Raw genomic sequence first — 5,730 nt, forward strand, 5'->3', positions numbered from 1 at the left:
TGACCTGGCTACAGCTGCTGCTGAATGCCAGATCTGCCAACAGCAGAGACTAACACTAAGTCCCAGATGTGGCACTATTCCTCGAGGTGACCAGCCAGCAACTTGGTAGCAGGTTGACTACATTGGACCACTTCCTCCATGGAAAGGACAATGTTTTGTTCTTACTGGAGTAGATACTTATTCTGGTTGTGGATTTGCCTTTCCTGCACGTAATGCTTCTGTCAAAACCACCACCATCTGTGAACTAAGAGAATGCCTTATCTATCATCATGGTATTCCATACAGTATCGCTTCTGACCAAGGAGCTCATTTCACAGCCAGAGAAGTGTGACAGTGGGCCCACGATCATGGAATTCACTCGTCTTACCATGTTCCCCATCATCCTGAAGCAGCAGGTCTGATAGAAAGATGGAATGGTCTTTTGAAGACACGGTTACAGAGCCAATTAGGTGGCAGCAGCATGGAGGGCTGGAGCCGAGTTCTACAGAAGGCAGTATGTGCTTTGAATCAGGATCTGATATATGGTACAGTTTCTCCTACAGTCAGGATCCATGGGTCCAGGAATCAAGGGGTGGAAAAGGGAATAGTTCCACTATCACTCCTAGTGATCCTCTATGAAAATTTTTGCTTCCTGTTCCCACAACTCTAGGTTTTGCTGGCCTAGAAGTTTTGTTTCCAGAGGGGGGAGTGTTCCTACCAGGAGCCACAAGGAACATTCCATTGGACTGGACATTCCAACTTCCCCTGGCCATTTTGGGCTTTTTTTTTTTTTTTTTCTGAGACAGGGTTCCTCTGTATAGCCCTGGCTATCCTGGAACTCACTCTGTAGACCAACTGGCCTCGAACTCAGAAATCCACCTACCTCTGTCTCCCAAGTACTGGGATTAAAGGTGTGTGCCATCCCCCACCCTGGCCATTTTGGGCTTCTAATGCCCTTAAACTAACAGGCTAAGAAAGGAATAACAGTGTTAGGAGAGGTGATAGAACCAGATTACCATGGGGAAAGTAGATTGCCTCTCTACAATGAAGGTAAGCAAGATTATGTCTGGAGTGCAGGGATCCCTTACTACTACCACGTCCTGTGATTAAAGTCAGTGGGAACCTACAACAGCCTGATCCAAGCAGGATAACAAAGGATGCAGAACCATCAGGAATGAAGATATGGGTCACTCCTCCAGGAAAAGAGCCAAGACCTGCTGAGGTGCTTGCTGAAGGTGAAGGAAATACAGAATGGGTAGCTAAGGAAGGTAGTTATAAATACTAGCTAAGGTCACATAACCAGTTGCAGAAACAAGGATTATAAAACAATGTGAATGCTTTTGTATTAAGAATACATTTGCCAAGCTGGATGGTGGTGGTGCACACCTGTAATCCCAGCACTCTGGGAGGCAGAGCCAGGTGGATTTCTGAGTTCGAGGCCAGCCTGGTCTACAGAGTGAGTTCCAGGACAGCCAGAGCTATACAGAGAAACCCTGTCTCGAGAAAACCAAATCCAAAAAACCAAAAAGAAAAAAAAGCCTTTCTTCCAATTTCTTTAACATCAATTGATATTTATACATCAATTGATATTAAGAAGAATGTTCCCAAGGGACATTGTCCCATTTTAAATTTACAAATGTGTTTGTGATTGTACGAGGAATAGTTATGTTAGGCATACTCATGACCTTTGTTTCATGTGGACATGAGATATTATTTGTATCAAGTTGACAAGGGATGGATTGTAGTGGCTGTTCTTGGTTGTCTACTTGACTATATCTGGAATGAACTACAATCCAGAATTGGAATGCTCACCTGTGATCCTAATCTGGAGGCTGAGAGACACAAGTTTCTGACCTGGATCTTGGCTTGGAGATCTTGAGGCATAGTGGCTATGAATCCCGGAAGATTAAAATAGGAGACCTCTGAGTTCAAGGTTATCTGGGACAAAGCAAGTCCCAGATCCAGGCGCACACACCTTTAGTCTGGACCACACCTTTTTTATTTTTCTTTGTTCCCTCCCACCCCTGCCCCCCCAGACAGGGTTTCTCTGTGTAGCCCTGGCTATCCTGGAACTCACTCTGTAGACCAGGCTGGCTTCGAACTCAGAGATCCACCTGCCTCTGCCTCCCAGAGGGCTGGGATTGTTTTCTTTTTCTTCATTTCCGTTATTTTGACACCTCTGCCTGTGGAGCCATTCTTTCATTATTTTAAGACAGGCTCTTTCTACAGATTCCTGGCTGACCTGGAATTTGCTATGCAGACCTGGTTGGCCTTGAACTCAGATTTGTCTGCCTCTGCCTCCTGTGTGCTGGCATTAAATATAGGGCTCCTTTTTTCCATTTACAGGATTACAGGCATGTGCCACCACCACCCGGCTTCAAAGATTTTTTTAAAAAAATAATGTGTGATTTGTCTGCATGTATATGTACATGTGTGTCTGTTGCATTTTGAAGTCAGAAGAGGGATATTATCCCTTGGAAGTGGAGTTATGAGTATTGGTGCTGGGAACTGAATCTCGGTCCTCTACAAGAGCAGCAAGTCCTCTTAGCCACAAGCTCTCTCTCCAGCTCCCCAATCCCTGTTTCTTGCAACCTCTTACTCGGAGGCCAGGATGGTTTATTTATTTAATGGCTCTAGATTTTTCCATGTCACTCAGCCTTCTGGCTTCTCTGTGCTCCTCTTCTCTAGCTACTCCTCTTCTCCAGCTACTCCAGCTACTCTTCTCCAGCCAGACCACCCAACATGATGAAGATGTTGCTTAGTGTGGTGGTGCAAGCTTATAATTCTAGCACCCAGAAAGCTGAAGCAAGACTTTGAAGCTATCATGCTACACTGAAAGTTTCAGGCTAGCCTGAGCTATATAATGTTTCAATTTTTTTTAAAGGGATAAGAAAAGTAAAGCTCATCCAGTGAAGTGCTTGCTTGCAAGAACCTGAGTTTGGCCAGGCAGTGGTGGCACACACCTTTAAGCCCACTTGGGAGGCAGAGGCAGGTGGATTTCTGAGTTCGAGGCCAGCCTGGTCTACAGAGTGAGTTCCAGGACAGCCAGGGCTACACAGAGAAACCCTGTCTTGAAAAACCAAAAAAAAAAAAAAAAAAAAAAAAAAAAAAAAAAAAAAAGAACCTGAGTCTGGCTCTTTAGAACCCATATGCAGCAGCAGCTCACATCTATAATCCCAGTGCTGGGGGGAACGGCAGTGCTGGAATCAGGTGGATTCCCTGGAACCCACTGGCCAGCTATGTAACCAAATAGATAGGTTGAACTCCAAGTTCAGAGGCAGACTCTGTCTCAAAAAATTGGGCAGAGAACAATTAAGGATGACACAAGTCGATCTCTGGCTTCTGCGAGTGCATATGCACATACGTGCACACCCATGCACACACGCATGATCATACATGCACACACACCACACATAAAAAATAAAATAAGTTAATAAATGGTAAGGATGGGGCTCAGAAGTAGAAAGTGGGAGCCCAGCCTCTGAGGGACAGCTAGAGACAGTGGAGTAAGTAGAGGCGGGTGGGGGAGCTTGGGATGAGCTGGAGACATGTTGCATACACCCCAAAGGGAACGTAGCATCTTTTCTCTCATTCTTGGAAGCGTTATTATAGAGTCCTTTTTGTTTTTTTAATATTCCTTTTTTTTAAAAGATTTTATTTATTGTTATATTTAAGTACACTGTAGCTGTCTTCAGACACTCCAGAAGAGGGAGTCAGATCTCATGGATGGTTGTGAGCCACCATGTGGTTGCTGGAATTTGAACTCAGGACCTTTAGAAGAGCAGTCAGTGCTCTTAACCTCTGAGCCATTTCTCCAGCCTTAGAGTCTTTCTTGTGTAGTAGGTAAATCAGAGAACTTGAAAGGTTTCCCAGGAGGAGAGGAGGTGGGTTACAGAAAGACTAGCTCTGATATTTGCAGGCCAAAGAAGCAGGAAGGTCAAAGTAGAGAAGTCTGAGATGGTCCTTACCCAGAGGCTAAGGCAGTCCTTGTACATATGGTTGAGTCCTTGAGGAAACCCTGCCAAGCCTGGAGAATGGGCGGCTGGTGAGGCGTAGGGGACCAGGGAAGGCAGATGGCTCAATACCAAAAGCTGCCTCTCAGCATTTATGAAGTGTGGAGGCGGGGCACCCTCCCTCTCAGAAATCTGCCAGGATTTGCACCAGAGGGAAGGATTTGAGCTCAGAGTCTAACCATCCTCAGGCCTAAATATCTCCACCCCCTCCCATATGGGCTGGACCAACACTCACTAATTCAATAGGGAGCACTCACAGAATTGACAGCCTGTCTCCAAGAGGGGCCGTTTGGGCTCTGAGGGGTAGGGAAAAAGCAGCTATATCCAGAAACAAGTGGTAGTGGTGGTGGTAGGGGTGGTAGGGTATCGTGGCAGTAAGGAGTGCAGGTCTGTTTGGAGGGGGAGCCTGACGGTTATGAATCAGGAGTTTGAGTTCTCCTTCCTTCCTGCTTTGGAAGATTTGGCTCCGCATTCTTGGCAGCTATTTTGTATAAATACTATTCTCCAGTAGTATCCCCTGGGAAGGCACAGAAGAGCAGAATAAAAACGGGTGTGTGTGGACAGAGTTGGAGGAAGACCACAGGCAGTACCCGTCTTAGGAGGATGTGATTTGGCCGCACTCCAACCATACTCTCTCTGTTCATAGTGTGCTCCAGGTACCCCGGATCCTGTCAGTCTCCGACATGTCTACAAGGCCATGTTTAGAGCCTGTGTGGACTGCTTTTTCAATATTTATCCTGATTTTCATTTCAAAAGTTAGCTTGGGGTGGAGAATGTAGTTCAGTGGTAGAGTGCTTTCATAACTCTATAAAAAGGGAGGTTGGATAGAAGAGAGTTATTGGGGAATATAAACGGAATTTGAAGAAACAGGCAGGCTTATCTCCTTGGGATATGAGATTGGGAGCCAAGAAAAAGAGGGGGTGATAAAACTCTGCCTCCAAACGTGTTTCTGCACAGGATGGTCTTACCCACAACACCACATTACATTTTCTTTCCCTAGGCCTTCTTAAATGGTTTTTGGGACACACAATAATCTTAACCATATATCCTCTGCTGTATTTTTGCTTTTCTGTTTTTGAGACAAGGCTTCTCTGCGTAGTCCTAATGGATGTCCCTGGAACTCACTCTGTAGACGAGGCTGGCCTCGAACTCTTGAGATTTGACGGCCTCTGCCTCCTGAGTGCCCGGACTAATGGAGTGTGGCACCATGCCTGGCTCCAGTTTTCTCCTTATTGCCTTTTATATAAAAACAGTATTCAGGATCAGTGAATTCTGGGAGAATTGTCAGATTTGGGGGTAAAATGATGGTATTATGCCACTAGCCACACTTCAGTGTCCCTTTTGGGATAGAAATGTGAAAATGAGAACACTAATGGCTACAGGGGCTTTGGGGAACAAAAGCCAAAACCCAGATTAGAATCCATTGTTATGCCTCGTTCCTAGGGAATAATTACAGTAACAGAACGATTGAAGGTAGGGGGTAGATGGCGACGTCACTGGGAGAAAGAAAGTTGGTTTCTCCCTAGAACCTGAGTCTCTGGGTACCAACGTATTTCAGCTCTTAGGATAATCTCAGATAAAAATCACCAGAACCAATTAAATTAATCCTTTTGCTTGTTTGGCGGCTTAGACAAGTCTTAGGCAAAGAACTACAATTCCCAGAAGGTATTGTGGCGGTATGGCTCTTGCTGCGTTTCTATTGGTTGGTGTGTGTGGCTACTGGCCAATACTAAATGAT

Source organism: Apodemus sylvaticus, chromosome 10 (assembly GCF_947179515.1).
Source record: "Apodemus sylvaticus chromosome 10, mApoSyl1.1, whole genome shotgun sequence".
NCBI lineage: Eukaryota > Metazoa > Chordata > Mammalia > Rodentia > Muridae > Apodemus > Apodemus sylvaticus.